The sequence below is a fragment of the Hemibagrus wyckioides genome, linkage group LG05 (genome assembly GCF_019097595.1).
Source record: "Hemibagrus wyckioides isolate EC202008001 linkage group LG05, SWU_Hwy_1.0, whole genome shotgun sequence".
Lineage (NCBI taxonomy): Eukaryota > Metazoa > Chordata > Actinopteri > Siluriformes > Bagridae > Hemibagrus > Hemibagrus wyckioides.
Genome location: NC_080714.1, coordinates 22,515,010 through 22,534,825, shown reverse-complemented (window position 1 = coordinate 22,534,825; position 19,816 = coordinate 22,515,010). Strand labels below are relative to the sequence as shown.

Below are 19,816 nucleotides of genomic sequence, written 5' to 3'. Positions count from 1 at the left end.
ACGAAGCACTTCCTACACTCGGCCTCCTCTTCCTTTGCCTGCTAATGTGTGTATGTGCGCTTCTTTACGTGCGCGGCATGTGAGGTGAACACACTGCAGAGCTTTGTGAGGCCAGGAAAAAGAGCTCACCTCACTTTCCCTGGCGTCATGCGGTCAACCTACTGACCTGCTAATGAGACTGAAAGCTGACCTCTGGCTCTTTTGGCTTGCTGATCCTCTCAGGGCTCTGCTCTTACCTCAGCAGAGACATCTTCCGGAGCCTGGCAGGTACATGTGAGACACTTTAAATCCCTCTTTCCCAGTGCTGCTTTTTGGCACTGTAACCTCCGGCCTCTTGTTGCCCATTCCCTAGTCTGAAAAGCAGCAGACAGAAACTGGTCTCCCCACAGACCTTTATCATTTCATCTGATCATCCATCTTTTCATTTCGACTCCCTTTAACACCGTGCCTCGTGTGGTCCGATATGAGCAATAAATATTAATGCGTCCCTTTACACATTTCACTAAGCAACACTGGAACTAAAGCTGTAATATCACATGCTGCTATTTCTGAAATGACAGTCATTTGTTTCCTGACCTGCAGTTAGGAAGAAGGATGTTGGCATCAGAGAGCACATTTCTGAAGGAGCTAGATACCTGGTCCGAGATCAAAAAAAGTGACAGTGTTGATCATACAGGCTACACACTGAGTTAATTTGAGCAGCATAATATATAATAAACCTGTGGCAGAGTTAACTTGGCAGTCATATAGATTGCAATTAATTAGACATTCCATTTACATCTTATCAGGCGATCCCTGTAATTCAGGTGTATAGTGATTGTGACAGACGAGCATTACCCATTCATCTGTCGCAAACAGATTTGGCAAAAAGGATCATTTTCGTTTGTGTATAACAGCAGAGCCTATCGCATTAGCCAAATCCTCCTCCTCGTAACGGCGTTTCCCCACAGCAGAACGCAGCAGATGGAGCTTTAAAATATCAATGATCCGCAACTGCAGGCGATTTCGGTCAGCCCTCGGCGCACGCTGCCTCACTCATTAATTCGCCAGAGCACGAGCCAAAGCAAGCATGGCCGTGTGGGAAGAGGCCTGCATGCGCAAATGGACGTGTGCTGTTGAGCAGAAGAGCAGCCTTCTAAAGTTAGGGAAAAACTTGACCCATTTTAGAGAGTTAAAGAGCGGTATGTTTGAGTCAATAAATAAAACAAAACATATTTTGTGATATTTTTTGTTCAGTTGTATTAATAACAACAACAACTCATTAGAGGAAAATATTGCCCAGGACATCTTCATGACTTACATACCTGATGTTTTGTTTACAGAAACTCTCAGAATATTAATATTTCAAGAATAATATAATAAGTATAAAATAATAATAAGGGCAACTATGGAATCTTTTTTTTTTTTTAAATAAATATAAAGCATTTAGATATTTTAAGAATGGAAAATTCTAAAACAATGGTTAAAAGAATGCATTTAAGGAGACTTGGTGTTAAAAGTGTGATAATTTAAAGTGTGTGTGTGTGTGTGTATTTCTAGGTTTATAGATTCCTAGGCTGATTGGATCTCTAAATTATCTATAGTCTTGTGTCAATGTCTGTGTGTGTGTGTGTGTGTGTGTGTGTGAGTGCCTTGCAAAGGGTTGGCACTAGGATCCCCCCCCTTGTGCCCCGAGTCCCCTGGGATAGACTGCTGGCTCCCCTGTGATGTGTGGTAGGCTGATTGCCGTCTCTATATTGTCTGCAGTGACTGATTGGTTGTGTGTGTGCTCCAACCAAGCTCCCTGTAGCTGAAAATGGATGTATGGATGGATCATTTACTTTATAGAAGCTATAAATAGTCGTTCTCTCACAAGCCCCTCTCTTTTTGTCTCTTGAAGTTAATAAGAAAATAAAGACTGCAGCTGTTACAAGCACATACTTCACCGACGAGGACAGGCATTAACGAGCCCATCATGACATAACTCCAAGCCTGTGATACGGAGTCAGGAGTTCATGAGGAATCAGCAGGAGGCTCACATGAGTTCAGAATGAGCGTCCCACTGGGTTTCTATCTCACCCACCAGCCAGTCTCCCGGTTTCCTGAAATATACTGTCTGCATTGCGCCAGCGCTCCTTATCTGTCTGCAGTGTTTATTAAGTTTTCCCTGACGCTGGCACTTCTCTCATTTAATGGCACAGGTTGCATTTCCTGTCCTTATCATAATGGTCTCACAGGTGTCATTGTCATGAAACAGGACCGGTGAGCTGGAATATTTTAGGTAGAGCCTGAGTAGAAAACAAATGCTGCCCATAAAGGACAGCTTTAGCACAATGACTCTACAGAGCGCTATAACTCCAGCTGTGTGGAACAGACTGCGTATCGGTTGTGGCATTCGCCTTCTACTACACATCGGTTACGAGCTTAGAATGAGACAGAGGAAGCTGAAAAGGGTTTATTTGTGGAGGAATGGCAAATGATGAGAGTTGAACAAGCAGCTGCCGGAACTGCTTATCTTCATGGGCTGAGCAGTGACTGCAGAGCCATATGTTTTATAATATTTTTGATTTCATTTTAAATAGCCCTACGGTTGTGCTTAACCTACACTGTGTAAAAAAAAAGAAAGAAAAATGATGTTTATAAATATTGCACAAGACAGGATATTAATAATCAGACTTAAATAACAAGATATTAATATTTAGCTGTGTGGCTAAATGTACATACATCCTGATGTAGGTAGTAAGGATTCATATATTGCTTATTTGTAGTCATTTTAGTAAAATTATTACTAACATTAGGTCATGTGATCATTTGCTGAAAAAGCTGTGTGGCTGTTCAATATTCCAGACGCTGATATATTGACAGGGATGCCTGCACCACCTACATGTCTAGTTCCCCCACCACCATTTTTGTCTAGTTTCAGACTAACTTGATTCTGAAGAACCCTTGCGCATTTACTTTCATCTTAAGGCATCACAAACGTGAATGGAGAACACAACACGACTCACCATATCTTTTGTTTTTGTCCTATTTCGGTGCTATTACAAATCACTAAATGAAGTAAATCACTTCACCTCTTGCTGTGTCGTACAACACTCCCCTGCCACTCGTGCTTACCTGTGGTGTGGAAACTAATGATGTCATTGTCTAAAACACATGCACAGGGTACTTCATTTTCTGAGCAAGTGCAGACCTGAGAATGAGCTGCGTTTCCCATTCAATCCGGTCCACATGACAGCTTTCACGTTAGCTATTTTTCATCAACATAATAAACTTCCAGTGTGAACGCGCTCTTAAAATAATCTTTTATACAGAACGGAAGCCAATGAAGAAAATCAATTTCAGACATATGACCTTGCTGTCACCTCCAAAATGTAAACAGCTCATCTGCTGGTTACAGTCGTAACTCCATATAAATCCTACAAGCATTCAACCACTATTCTTGAGACATTGTCCTAATGTCAGACAGGCACGGATGGACCGATGGCAAAAAAAAAAAAAAATCTCGGCTTGCCACTCAGACAGAAAAATTACAGTGAACCAAAACAGACGTTCTTGAGGCATGTAAATGAAATCTTTTCTATTGTACAAAATCTATGTAAAAGGTATTCCCACCTCATTCCCAGGGCTCCTGAGAGAAGTTCTGAATCTCCTGCAGGTCTTTCCAGAATAAACTGCTGACTGAAGCAGAAAGAATGAACGATGACATAGAATATAATCACAAGAAGTGCATCGATTCCACAAATTCATTCTAACAGTCTGTGTTATCCTGTTTATTAAGAGAGGTAAATAAAGTCAGCCCAAAAATGAATGTCCACTAATGTCCAATCCAGAATATACAACAAGGACTAAATTGGGCACACTTTCAGTTTAATCTAACTGGTTCTGCATTTCTAGCTGTGTGCCTTTCTATCGGATAGCGCTAAAAAGCTATTAAAGTCTCTCTCAAACTCATTTAAGATTTGGTGCGTTAACTGTTTTCATTTGTGTCTAGTGTTCAGGTTCAAAGGCTATTACAGAACAACTAAACATGGACAGAAAAGCTTCGGTGCAGGGCAAAGATCATTTGGAAATTATGCAGCAGATTTCACTTAAAACGCTCGCTCAATGTAGTTAAAACACATCGGGGGAAAATCAGCTCTGAAGAGGAACAACACATTCATCAAGTGCTCCAGGCAAGCAAATCCAAGCAACAAGGCATCAAATCAGTAGCTGTGCCCTCACGCTGTGAGGCTAGATTATATCTAAATATCTTCCTGCAAGCCGTAATGATTAACTGATGTGTTGGAGGTAATTCACATCATTAGATTTCTACCGTAAAGGCATTAATCAATTACAGCTTTTTTCCCCCTTTAGCAAACACTAAACATCATTAGCATGCTAAGAAAAAAAAACTATAGCAAATAGAACAATGTTAAGCAATAAATCTTATTAACAAAAGTGACCAAACCCAACTCCGTCACACCTGAGGTGTCAGTACTGAGAGAAATCCAGCCATGACATGTTCACGAGAAGGTGCAATTAGTGTCACAAAGCAATCAGCCCTTCTCCTCTGCTTGATGGATTAACTGGCGGTTAGAGCATTGGGGTCTGGAGCTACAGGCTAGAGCAAGAAGAAGTCAGAGGAGCTTAAGTGCCATTTAAAGTGCGAGGATGTGAACTGCAGGAAACGATTTACAAGACGGCCTGATGCAACCTGTATTAATAATTACAGCGACGTGACGAGTAAACCCGGGGAAGGCTTGTCACTGTCCGTTTCTTTTACAGACATTACGAATGTCGATTTTCAGATTATATTTATGACGTCATATTTGTAATGTTGAAGATCTGTAACCGTAGCTCAAATGAGCTCAGTTTCTGAGAAAGGACTTTCGATTCCTCCCTGGCTTTTACTTTAGATCATGAATCTTAGTCTTGTCTTCTTGCCAGGGTCAGAGGCAATCATGCTAGAAATGAGGTTTTCAGCTCTAATCCACAGCACCCTCTGTCCTATGCAACTAGACTATAATTCTCAATAGGGTTGCTAAGGATACATCAATACAGCTAATGGTACGGGTATTGGTCAGATACCAACTCCAGTACTGTACAGAATGATACTATGGGCTGCGAGCCTCGTATTCTCTGCAAGAACTATACATACTGTATGTTGTACTGCATAAAATATTCACTGTCACTTGTGCACACTTGTTGCCTATATTTATTATTATTTCTATGACTATTTTGTATGTATGTATGTATGTATGTATGTATGTATGTATGTATCTATCTATCTATCTATCTATCTATCTATCTATCTATCTATCAAAATCATATCAAAAGCATCTTTAAAATCAAATACTGACCTGTGAATTACCACTGCACTATTCTATCATGTGTCTGTTAGTTGCCCAAATGTAATGCTGTAGCTATTGTTCCAAACATATAGAAGGCAACATCATATGATTTCACAATGTAACTGAGTAACCTTAATACTATGTGAATTAATCATGCTTACTGTGCATCATTCAACAGAGTGATTAAGAAACATGTTTAAATTAAGCTTAGTGTACGAGATAAAATCCTGTTTTGTTGAAAAATGTAATATATTCATGTAAACTCTATGCAATATCTTTCCTTAAATCTGACTAATTTTATTAAAATTGTGCAAAAGGGGGCATGCCGAAAAACTGTCATGTGTGTGTGTGTGTATGTGTGTGTGTGAGAGAGAGACAGAGACAGAGACAGAGAGAGAGACAGAGACAGAGACAGGGAGAGACAGAGACAGAGAGAGAGACACAGAGAGAGGGACAGAGAGAGAGAGAGAGGGAGAGAGGGAGAGAGAGAGAGAGAGAGAGAGAGAGAGAGAAAGACACACAGACAGAAAGAGAGAGAGAGAGAGATAGCACTTCAGTTCTGCAAGCACTGAAACACACTTGTCAGGGTCTGCATTTTGAGTGAAGAAATTTCTGGAATCTTGCACTCATTTTAATGATCACGCTCACTGCACTCATATCCTTTGCAGCAAGAAAATACTAACAGTATTATTTTACACAATTATATGTGTCCCTTTCATCAGCAGAGTGTGGCCTGTAAACGACTATTTCAACATCAAGAGCTTCAAAATAATAGCAACCCTATAGAACTAAAAAAAACTGCTTTGTGAATTGATAAAATCTCAATTGAAATGTGGCTTGTTTTGTTGTCAGTTTGTTCCTTGCCAATGTTGTTGAAATCAGGGCTCTGTGTTGCACATGGAGAGAATGAATCCTCACTTCTCATGCTGTCGCTAGTAGCGTGAACACTATTGTGAGGCAAGTGGTGCAAACTCAAACTTGGCCACTAAATCAGAGCAAGAGGGGCAGTGCAGCTTAATATATAAATCTTACTACATGCACAAAACCATAACAGGAAAGAGAGAAAGTGAGAAAGAAAGACACAAACACATAATCCACCCACAGCCACCTCGCGAACGGACCTCCACGAATAAAACCAGAAAAATAATCCATCTTATTAACCGAGCTATTTTTATCTTTGACTTATTTTGTATAATTACACGGGCACTCAGGTTACATGCACAATAATTCTTTTTATGTGTGTGTGTGTGTGTGTGTGAGTCCATCAGTCCTTATTTACCCTGTTTATTAGCCTGAGCACTGTTCTCTCTTAGTGAAGGCAACAAAGCAGTGACTTTGTTGAGGCAGTAAAAATAGCAGCGTTGTGTAATGCAGTAGAACAGAAGAGAAGGTTTTGGAGGTTTGGATGCAGGTAGAGAGCGAGGTTGCTATAACATCAGTAAAGCGCTGCCTGCTGGATCTGAGCTAAGAGAGAGAACAGGGCAAAAGCCATCCGCTTACTCTTCCTCCTCCACACAGCTCTTATGTGCGCTCTCGTTCGCCGCTCTCTCCCTCTCTTCCTCTCTCTCCTTCTCTCTCTCTCACTCACACACACTACTGAAGTCAACAGAGATGAGGTTTCTTTGTGTGTTAACTTGAAGAAGAGAACAACATGGAATCTTCTCTCAGCGTGTGCAGTGTCACCTTGCCAGAAACACCACAGAAACCGTCTCTCCGCTGGCGGACGATCAGAGCTCTATTCTGAAAACTGCTCCATGTTTGGCTGTTAAATTGAAATGACAATAGTGACTAATTATAAGGCGATGATTGGACTAATGAGGAACAAGAGAAAAGAAGTACATGTCAGCCTTCACTAAACGCTCGCTGGCTGGGAATCACCCGAGAACAATTTATTGAGGAAACTGAGAAAGTCCTCTCTCACCAAAACTCAATTTAATGTTAAACTAAACCAAACCAAATACACTATATTGCCAAAGGTTTTGGGACACATCATTGAATACAGACGTTGTTTTTCAGGGGTTGACATTGGCCCGTTAGTTACAGTAAAAGGAACTAAGTAATGCTTCAGCATACCAAGACATTTTGGACAATTTCATGCTCCCAACTTTGTGGGAACAGTTTGGGGATGACCCCTTCCTGTTCCAACATGACTGCACACCAGTGCACAAAGCAAGGTCCAGAAAGAAACGGATGAGAGAGTTTTTTGGTGGAACTTGACTGGCCTGCAAAGAGTCCTGACCTCAACCGGATAGAACACATTTGGGATGAATCAGAGAGGAGACTGTGAGCCAGGCCTTCTCATCAATCATTAGTGCCTGACCTCACAAATGTACTTCTAGAGGAATGGTCAGAAATTCCCATAAACACACTTTAAACCTTGTGGAAAGCCTTCCCAGAAGAGTTGAAGCTGTTATAGCTGCAAATGGCTCCATAATACATTCATGTGCATGTAAAGGCAGACGTCCAAAACCTTTTGGCAATATAGTGTATTAAGACCCAGAAGTATGCTCCGATCAGAACAAACGCTATTTTAAATGTGAATTTTGCCTGGTTTGGCTCCATTTTTCTGGAGCCAAACCAGAGAACACCCGGTACAAGACAGAAAAACACACTGGATATTATGCAGGACTCTGCGTGCACACATCCATTTTACATTTATGGCATTTGGAAGATGGCCTTACTCAGAGTGACTTATGTTTATCTCATTTATACAACTGAGCTGTTGAGGGTTAAGTGCCTTGCTCAGTGGTCCAAGTGTGGCAGCTTGGTGTTCATGGGATTTAAACACACAGTAGTTCAACATCTAAAATCCTGAGCTCCCACTTCCCAGATTTTATGCAACTGCATGTACACACACACAACCTCAGTCACTCCCATTGGCAATTTAGAGCACCCAATCCAGCCAAAGAAACCAGAGAACTCATCCGTTGCTGCTGGGAACGCGGTTTTATGATGCACTGCACCAAAGTGAAATTGTGAAAGGATCCATGTGTTAAAATTCATTTTATTTTGGATCAGATTGAGGTAGACAGTGGTAGGCCACATATCTGGAATAATATGGCTATAGAGAATAATAAATGCATGGTCACATCCGCCGTCTCCTCACCTTTTCGACACCTGCTCCAAAACCCAGGAGAGCGCTCATGGGGGAGCAGGTTACTCCTAGCGCTCTGTGCTGTTCTGCTAAGTGCCCCGATCTAATGAATCTGATACTACAAGCACATGATGAGGATAATAGGTGGCTATTTTCATTTGCTCCCTTCCTCTCACTCAGGAGCCATTAATCACATCCTCTTCCTTCCCCTGAAAGGCCACTTTCTTTTCTCCACTTTTTTTTTAAACCTCTGGCCTCCACATAGGGCATATCAGCAGAATCAAGGGCTGCACAAATCAGATTAAAAAACACATAACGTTCTCTAACCGAGAACTACGACCCAGCGGAGCTGAAAGAGATGTGATTAAATTGCATTTGTGGAATAAAGATGTATGAGATGATCACGGACCTTCAGGAACAGGAATCGAGGTTTATTTGAGTCATGTAGTGACGATAGAAGTACAAATCAAAGGTTTAGCCCGATTTCAGTACTGCAGTATGGCAAGGAATTTTTTAGAAATAATGCTTGACAGTTTTAAATAGGAAAAAAAATCCATTCTATTTCATCGTAAGACACTTTTCAGGGCCATTAGTATTGAAAAAAATACAAATTTTATTCAATAATATGTGAGCTTCTTCTCTGACAAACACTAATCTCAGCAATACACATAATACCCAACATCATCATTAGCCAGCCTTGAGAGGGTTTATGCAAATCCCGTTTTTTTTTAAGACAGTAGTATTACAAAGTTTACCTGAATGAGAACATACCTACTTTAATTGTGGTCTGACGGAACAATTTGTCGGTTCTTAAATACAAATGCATGATAAATGAGATCACACGATTTTATCTGAACCCTCATCATGCCTCCATTCAACAGTACCCGAAATAAAGAGAACCGTCTTTCTTAATTTCAGGCTATTTTAACAGTGAATGTGAAAGTTTATTCAGATCACAGATATCTTTTAAGCTGTTATAATGAGCTTAAGGAAAGCAGGGAGACGGTGCTAGCTCCGTGGGTATTGAGCTAACGATTGGAAAATTATGCCTGAAAAAAATCTGTCTCAGTTGGACCAACTAACTAAACAAAACTGACGAATGGCTAGAAAGAGCTGGGCATTAGTACTGGTAGGTTTATTACAACGTCATTATTCATATTCATATTCAGTATCAGGTTTTCTGTGCATGTCTTCCTGCTAGGCTAAATAAGGACGAAAAACGACAGGCATAGCAGCTTAGCTTGATACTGAACTCCTGCAGGGCTTTCAGAAGGTAACGCTGAAGCAGCACATATCAATCCCTTGATCCACATGGAGAAGGCAAAAATGTCAAAAGGGAATTTGAGTATCGATCTGTTGCCCGGGTGGATATTGATCTACTGTCCCACAATGGCCAGTATGCACATAAAGTAAGCGAATCATCCTCTCAGGGGGGTTTTTAATGAGTGTGTAATGTCTCGAGAGAACAGTCTGACGCAGAGAACGGTTATGGAACTATCCGTCTAGACCTTGAACACTGCATTAAATGATGTGCGTCATTTTAGTTAACGACTCGCTTATTTAATACTGAGAAAGCAAGCTTAATCGTAGCAAAAGCTCTCTTCACTGAGCTTACCCCCCCACACACAACAGATAATACTGTAGAGAATATTAACTCTTTTGTTGTATTCTTTATCATTTTAACTCAGATTCACATTTTATTTTATTTGACTGCTAAGAATAACTTGACTTCATTGTGCACTTTGGCTGATTCTCACAGACTTTAAATAAAACACAGAAATAAAGACTTGACCCATGTCAGCGGGATTGCATTTAAACAGCCTGCAAAAAATTTGACTCCTTCAAATCCGGCGACGCTCCATATCCCATACTGCGGCAGTCAGAATAAACCCTCCCTTCCAAAAAAACTGAAGATAATGGCGAGAACCGTATTTATCCATCACTGACAAGCACAAACGCGGATTAAGCAAGACAGGACGAGCTACATTTTGCCGGACAGCCATCATTTATCATGCGGCCAACATTTATCGCGTAAATGTCAACGGTACTGGAGCTCTAAGTGGGTGCTGGAATTGAAACCCTGCTGGGAAAACTGCCTTGGTGACTAGAGGTGCTGTGGTCTAAAATGTGGCATCTATTGAATATTCCATGTATGATTTCACTGGTAAATGGCACTTGGCACCAGCTCCTGAAAATCATGCACCCAGAAATAAACTGGGCAAATCTACGGGAATTCAAATTATAATCTCAAAAAGATTCATATCCCTTTAGCCATTATTCTTTGTTATATGTTGCCTATATCTATAGTTACTAATGGGTTTTTATCATTCAATTGAAAATGATCTTAATCTTTTCATAATCTTAAATTTATCGAACAGAATCCTGGAGCATCTATTTACACTAATGCTGCGCTTAATTTTTATTAAACAACATTAATAATAGGCTTAGAAATATGTGTCTGGTGTAGTGACCTGGAAAAGCCTTTCAGATGCTGACATACAGCTCAGAAACCGTAGAGTAAATTACATAGTAGAATGTACAGGCTGAAATATATTTCTCTCTTGCGTGCCTTTCATCCACAAGCAAATTTGGAGAGGAACATGGACGTTCTGACAGCTGGTCACTGATCACAAACTGACTTATCTAGGCTTATGTCCACTTAGCTGTGGCACGATGCTATCCAACAACTTGATCAAAGCTTGACGTTCAGTGTGCGAGTAAATAAAAGCTGTTGCATGTCGTTTTGGTGGAATATATTTACAGCTCTATAAAGCTGAGGTGTTAAAGTATGCTATAGGCAGAAACGTTAACACGTCACTTTTCATCCTGTAATGTTTTTGCGCATTGCTACTAGATCGAACGTCTAACATATTGCACATCACATTCTATTACCCCTTTTTCTTTTTATTATTTCTTTTTTTAACATAGCTCTTAGATTTTGTTTATTTCTTTGCACAGTTTAGGAGAATTGGTGAGGTTTTCATTGCAGTGTAAGTTATAAACTGTATATAACTGTGTACGTAACGAATAAAAATTGTGAATCTTGCTCAAAACCTTATTTTTTTGTGTCGAATTTCAGCCACAACACCATCTACGTGGCTTTAAAAATTAAAGATAGTTTTACATAATATAAAAATGCTTGTGGACCTAAAAAAACGGAAGTATGAGAAGGATGAAAAGGTAGTGATCCTGAGGATTTTGTTTGTATGTTTAAAGCATTTTTAAGTGTTTACTTTTATTTATTTACTATACACATTTATTTACAACACTAAAAATTCTGATTTTATAACACTGATCATTTATACTACAAAGTACTAACATGCAACTGAGTCAAACAGCTAAACATCAAAATATCGAATAAATTATATAATAAAAACAAAGAACGCAAAAAATCGTTTAATTAAATATCCCTTAAAAACGGTAATTTCTTCATCATTTTTACTGAGTTATTGTTTCTATCTATGTGTTTTTTGGTGTGTTTAAACTGCTGTTTGATATCCCATCATTGCAGTCCTCATTCTCCCATTTCATCCAGATCATGAGCTCATCTAACCCCTACACACTTCAGGGTATGATGTTATTAGAAAATAAACTTCATGGTGATAAGAGTAACGCCGCTTCACGTTGCACTTCATCGCACCACTCTGTTGATTATTTTCCGATAACAGCGCTCCCCGCTTCATAGGCTTTGAAACAATGCAGGCTGCTATCCTTCTCAACCCCCAGCACTTAAATCCTATTTTTATCTGAGCCGAAGTAAAAAGCCCAGTGCACTGTTGAATCACACTTACATAATAAGTAATTAATGTGATACATAGCATCATAAATATTATAACCTTTGAAGCCTAAATGGAAATACATAATTCATCAGATCTACACAGTGGGATGTAAAAATAGGCCTCTTTCCTGATGGTAATAATTCAATGAGCACTGTTTACATTCTGTGGCAGATCTTTTGACAGAGAGTGAAGGCTTCTGGATGCAGAGCGTGAAATATTCAGTGACATTTTACTGGAAAACAGGCGCCGGGGGAACAGAAATGTCAAAATCTGGCATTTTTGTTTGCTAGGCAAACTTTCCAGGAAGGTACAGCACATTCTCCATGTACTGTACGTATGATCTCCTGAATAAAGAAGCTCAGGGCTTAAAAGAACAAGGTAAACTGTAGCCAACTGCCATTAGATTGTTTTGCAGTACACGATCAGGAAAAAAAGGGGACTAAACTTGTCTCAGATGGTACTCCTTTGTATCTTTACCCTAAAAAAGCATGTGTAGCGTACCTTTAAATCTTTACTCTAAAAACGATGCTCCATTATGGTCCATTTAGGTACTTTAAATGATTTTTAAAGGTACTCTCTGTCCACATTTCAGGTGAACGATAGGTTTTAAAGTACCTAAAATAAAAAATTACAACCAAAGTGACAAGGAAAGGTACTTAGTGCGTTACTGTTTGTTCTCAGAGTGGATTCAGACTAAACATAAATGCTGGTTAGTCTCTGTAGACAATCTCTTTCACTAATGTCATTTAGTTCAGCGCCAGGCTTTGTGCATGTTCAGAAAACCACCCACAGCTGCATTAACAGTGCTTATGATCATTCCAAGGGCAGAATAAAGTGTATTTTGTTTTTTCGACATGGAAGTGACTATATGCTTTTTCACTAAGCTTATGCATAATATGTAGACGGAATACAGAGTCGGCCATGAATTCTAACATTATGGACACCTTCCTTCCTCCCCCTTCCTTCCTTCTACCTCTCGGTCTGCCTCTCTCTGTCTCTCTCCCCTGAGGAGTTCTCGCTTAAAGACCAGACGTTCTCTTCATAATGACAAACATCCTCCGTATAAGAAAACGGCGCACCTGGGAGGCTAGTCTGTCTCGCTATGACGCTAAACACTGTAATGTAACGGCCCTTACCAACCCCACCAGAGCCAATTAAGCGCTTGAGGAATCTGAAACACAGGCCCGTGCGTGCACGCGCACACACACACACACACACACACACACACACAAACTGACACATTCAAATCTGCTTATCCAAGGTCTTACATTTCCATGACTTCCTGCATAACTGAAAAGCTTTAATAAAATGATGGCAGATGGAGTCCATGGTCACTGTTTACACGTCAGCAGGTATCTGTCAGCCTGTCAATGCAATATGTTTCTAGCTAATTATTTCTTGCAAGGAATTATTATTATTGAGCTAGCTGAAATGTGATATTCTATGCATATTTTTTCTGTGCCAGTTTCTCAGTGCAGTCGTGAGGCTATTGCATGTCTCCTGCATGTCTATTATCGACATCACCTTTATAGCAGAAATAGCTAGAGATGTGAATTAGATTTCATCATTTAAATCCTATTTCTGTGTGTGTGTGTATGTGTGTGTTTCTTTATTGTTTCCTTACAGTCTTTATCTTTCCCATTCAATTTAGCCAGAAAGACATTTGTACATGAAGTTATTGCACTCTGTTATTGTCTCTTCGGCTGGCAAAATTATTACTTGATCCTTTAGCCGATTCTCTACACCAAGATGTAATAATACATTAATAAATAAATAAAACCCTCCCTGTTTCCAGAATGCAGCCACCAAAGAGGGTTAAAAATAGCTCAGGCATATTTCATCGGCCATTTCTGTGCATCCTAACTTTATTATGATTCAATCTGCAATTAAACGGCGAGTCCGGGGATTATGAAATCTGTTACAGCTCACCATGGAAACTAGAGTGGATCAAGTGTGAAGAAGGCGACCAGCTCCAGCTTCAGTGACGGCTGCTGTTCCCATTACAGCAGCGGACTGATGGAGGGAGATACGCAGGCGCTATCTGTAACCCCTTGGGCTGGGGGTGGAGGGAGGGAGGGGGGATTAATCCAGGTAATGTCCATTCTCTACCTGGTGATGGGCAGCTCACTGCAAACACAAAGAGCTAAATGAACTTCTATAAATAGAGCTGGGGTGAAGAGGAGCTCTTGTGCTTCTTGTGTGTCAATATTTCTAGGCATATGTGTGCTGCTGGAGGATTTTCAGACATTCCCTACAGTGTTGCCGTTGGTTTTCTGAGCAATACATAAACATGCTGGTGGATAAAGCAGGGTTGTATGTCTACATAATGTTAAAAATTGACTATCAAGTAACAGGAAGTCAAATACATATTGCTGGGTTGCTTTTTTTTTTTCAGATTTAAATGCCAGAGGTGACAGTGGTGGAGACAAAGTCGTTGAGACAACAAGACGAAGAAAGCTTGAGACTCATCATGAAACCCAGTTTGTTCTCGTGACAACCGATAGTGTTATTATAAATATAAAATTGTACACTGTAAAGACAAACAATACTAAGTGTGTTCAATGTGAAAATACTGTAAATAAGAGTCCTGGGATTCTTTATGATTGCAGAAGGTATTAAGTGAAAGTGCACAGTGTCCAGATGAAACTATCCACTGATGAAAGAATGAGACTTGGGAAGACAGGGATTTTCGAAGTGCAAATTTTTATGGTAAGCAAGTGGAAGCATCCACAAAGTCACAAGATACATCATCAGTAACTGCTTTATCCCGATCGCAGGCATCACAAATGCTCATTCACACCTAGGGGTAATTCAGAGTCCATCAACTGGCATGTTTTTTGTGAAGTGAAACCAAAGTACCCGGAGGAAATCTATATGGAAATGGGGAGAACATGTAAAATTCTGTATAGACAGTAAGTCAAGGTCAGGATGGAACTGAAGGACCCTGGAGCTTTGAGGCGGCAATGCCACCTTCTGCACCACAGCGTGAGACTCTAATGGCTAACCGAGATGTCGTAATAATACCTTCAGGTAACATGATATGGTACTTTTGTCATATTGGCAGGTAGGAACTACAATAGTGAGTGTGGATCTAAATCGCATGTGCCACAGGACTGGTTCAAGGACTCACTCAAGCCAGCGATTTGGATTTGTCGTGTGACCATGTCATACCTAATTTGCATAGAATTGAGAATTCAAATCCCACCTCTGAGCTTTTGCATTGTTTCCTCGCCTCCTTCACTGCAATCATGGCAGGGCACACTTTGTCCTGTGGGGTTTTTAATCAAGACAATACAGCAAAAACCCTCTTTATACAAAATTAGATGACAAAAGTATTTATTAGATTCTGTGGAAAGCTGCATCTTTTGATATACAATACATACAATACACACACACACACAAAATTATACCCCTCTTTTAGATGTGTGAGGTAACAGGCAGGCTAACATTAACAATGTGCTTCTCAATTGGCTCGCAGTTGGCCTGTCAGTCAACACAGGACTCAGAAACTCTCTTCCATCTTTATCATAGGACCCAGGCTTGAGTTTGTGCAAGGAGCCAAACAACACCTGACACTTATTGCCCTTATTATGTCTGGAGCCAAAAAAGACAACTCTCTCAGGGACACTGAACACTTTAGACAATATTTTTAGCACATTAAACTTCACACTGCCGGTGGAGACAAACAGAGCACTGGCTGAACATGGAAAGTCGGAAACATGGTTGAAGTCTTCAAATCTGAGCTTTAGCAACGCCAGCAATGAAAACTGAATCTAAAGTCCATTCTCGCTGAGGCAAATTCAAAATGTATTCGAAAGTGTTAACATGAAGTGCACTGTGAAACTAAACATAAACACGTCTAACCAAACGGTCCAACTTAAAGCCGTAAATGTATCCTTGATTGTTAAGCATAAGGTAAGTTACTTTAAATAGTCATTATGGTGTACAATGAAATTTAGTGACAGCAACGACGACATTTATTACACGTATGGGTAACACCTTGATTATTGAAGGTGAATATATTGCACATTGACATGTATATAATGCACATAGTATAAAATTACAATGTACTGTAACCGTAAGCCATTATTTTGTCATGTTTTTTTGGATCTTTGTGAGTGAGGAACGCTACACATAATAATTTTGTTGATTTTTGATTACAAAAACAGGTCAGAGTAGGTCACTGTTACTATAACATAACACTGTGCCTTAAATGCTTCATTAGCCGAAATAAAAAAATAATATTTTGATCTAAACCTAAAGGACGATTGTTTATCTGGGGAACAGAACAGCCAGATTAGATGTCGTTCTCAATCTTTTAAATGGCATCTTACAAGAACAGAGAGGCAGAGACAAGAGACATTTTACTGGCTGTAAATGACAATGCAAAAGGTTAGGACAATTCAACACGACAACTACAATTATTAAATGGCCTGTAACATGCATTACGTTTGTCTTTCCAGGACTGCAAACACCTGATCCATGATTATGAAACACAATGTCCCCAATATAAAGATCTCTTCATTATAGTCCGCCTCGTGCTGAAATAACCACAGGGGATGAAGCTTTGATTCCTGTCTGCGATGGTGTGATGTACGAATTGTGTACAGCATGTGACAAACAACCTTCTCAGGTCACTGGGCTGTCAATCAGGACAGAAAAGAACAGCAGCTGCCTCATCTTTAAAACAGGCAATTAGACAGACATCTAACCTTCTCCACGCTCTACCACGGTTAGACATTAATTAGCACCCCTGTAAGTGATTCACACACATAAATCAGCTCATCAGAATTACATAAGCACCAGACACACATTCAGACACCTGAAACACTCACACACACACGGGAATAACGGATGCATCGGTAGAAGGAGATGGAAAGGAGATGTTGAGAGAGCAAACCTTGGCTAAGGTTGAGCACTCCTGCGTAATTAGAAAGCTCGTGTAATAACACATGGATTCTGCTGTGCTGTCATCACTCTCTTCAAATGAACAGATGATTAAATAAAGATTGACCTCTGAAGCCCATATAATCAGATCTGTCTTGTCGTTCTCAGGTGTGGATTGACCTGTGGCCAAAAGGGTTCTCTCAGCACTCCTTCTGCCTAACAGTAATAACCACTGTGAAAATGCTCTCCCTATACAGTCATGCAGACAATCATAGAAATGCTGTTCAGTGACACTTTTCCATTCACTTGCACCGAAAATGTCCATCTCTTGCCTTAAACTGCCGTTCAGCAACATTAAAGACGTAGTCTCTCCCTGTGAGTTTCTGTTCTGACCCTGGCTGCACGGTTTAAACTTGAAGGAGATTGATATAGCCGGAGGAAGAATGGTCTACGGTTGAAGTGTTGTTTTAAAAGAACATGCCCGTAATACCATCATCCTGACAATGGTGCAGGATTTGATCACCGCACAAATGTCATCCGCTGCACTGTAGGGGTGGTGAGAGATGGAGATGGTGTATAATTTATGACATGGCACGTAGAAAAGCAGCCGGCTGAGGGCTCATTACTGCACAGCGAGGGATTTTTTTCCCCTCCATCCTGATCACTTCTGGTGCTAGACACAGACCATCTGCTATAATCCCACCAGCAGTACTTAACCCTGGTCTTGCTTTACTGAACCCTGCATGCTGCATTTCTGACTTTCATACGGCGAATAGAGCTGGACAAATCATACAAGTGTTAGCTAGCTGATTGGCCATGGGCTCCAATGGGCTGCCTTTGTGTTTCAGTTTCCTGGAAACCTAACTGACTAGGATAATAATGGAAATTAATAGCATATGGCTGCAGAGTTAGCTAGTGCACTAATACAGAAGGGGAAACAATCAGGTTTTAGCTTATTAGCATATTCTGACAAAGTAGCACATCATGTTTTTGCAGACAACAGAAAGTCAGCAAATCTCTGGCCAACATTTTGGTGTGGTGTTCTCTCCTTGCCTCACATGTAAAGGTATTACTGTTATTACTGTATTTTCCCCTGTTTTATCACAGTTTCTACATAAATGCTTGCTCTGATTCGAGTTCTAGGGCTCATTTGACCTTTGACATTTGTATGATTTTTTTGTTTTTAATATGTGCAACCTGACTGGAATTGGCTGACTTGATGATAAAAAATATTATTATTTTCTTTTTATTTATTAAGATTTTTTGACATTTCTCCGTCTTGTGTTAAATAATTTTAGTTATGTTGGTATGGAATGAAAAACCTATTAACCTACACATGAAATCTTCTCGTCCCAGATACCTGAGCTAGTGTGAACAGAGAATGAAACAAACCTTAAAGGAACTTTATCCACAGCATCTGTAATCTACACCGATAACATCATGAGCACTGTCACATGAAGTGAATAACACTGATGATCTCCTCATCATGGCACCTGTTAGTGGGTGGGATATATTAGGCAGCAAGTGAACATTTTGTCCTCAAAGTTGATGTGTTAGAAGCAGGAAAAATGGACAAGTGTAAGGATTTGAGCGAGTTTGACAAGGGCCAGATCGTGATGGCTAGACGACTAGGATCAGAGCATCTCCAAAACTGCAGCTCTTGTGGGGTGTTCCCGGTCTGCAGTGGTCAGTATCTATCAAAAATATCCGGTAAGAATCTGCTGCTAACATCTTGGTGTCAGATACCACAGCACACCTTCAGGGATCTAGTGGAGTCAGTGCCTCGATGGGTCAGGTATAGGGCTGTTTTGGCAGCAAAAGGGGGACCAACACAATATTAGGCAGGTGGTCATAATGTTATGCCTGATCGGTGTGTGTTCAATTATTAATCACAAGAATCACAACACATTTCTCTGTGGACTCTTATCTAAGAACAGTTGCTTAATTGTGATAATAAATGCTTAGAAGTGTTACTATCTAGCAAAAACTCCAAACTACAACTGTTTAACTCTAATAATTAATAAATGTCTTAGGATTACACAAACATGGGTGAAAAGCATATACCAAAGCTTTTCTTATGTAAATTAATCCAACGAACAGCAATTAATTTTTTTAAACACTTACTCAAAGGCATAATTAGGCAAAAGCTGTTTTTTCCCCCACAGAAAAGCCACTCTTATCTCTAAAGTCCCTGGTTTCAAACAGCTTCAAATGACTTAATAAGTTAGAACTTATCAATGGTAGACCTACATAATATACTGTATAACACACCCATAACTGCAATTTAATTATAACCAAAAGCTAGAAGAAGAAAAGTGAGAAACCGCTTCAGAAGTGTGTGGGCATGTCAGATTGCATCCTGAGTGACACCAGTGTCTTCTTGGCATCATAAAAACAACTCACGAACAGCGCTAATGCTAGAAAAATCTGTCAGAATGACAAAGCGGAGTTTCCACGGTGCTTTTGTTTCCTGACAAGTTATGAATGTTGTTTCGGTAGATTTTTCATGTTTTTGGTGCTTTCTGGAGACAGAAAATAATTGAAGACTGCTGCTTGTGTGCACTCTGGTGCTACTTCCCCCTTCGCTATACAGCAGAGCATGGCACTGCAGTGTGCAGAAGCAGCATGCTATGTTATGTCTTATTTCATAAAATGAATTACAATTAGCTTTAATGGCTTCTTATTTGACGGTCTTATAAAAGGGCAGCTTATTAACCATTTATGGTCACGAGTTTTGCTGGCGA

General features: G+C 40.1%; 1 protein-coding gene across 3 annotated transcripts in view; it reads right to left on the bottom strand.

The window, feature by feature from the left end:
• Positions 1–19,816, bottom strand: part of pde4d (phosphodiesterase 4D, cAMP-specific) — a 160,167-nt gene that overhangs the window by 73,524 nt on the left and 66,827 nt on the right. The window lies entirely within an intron of this gene.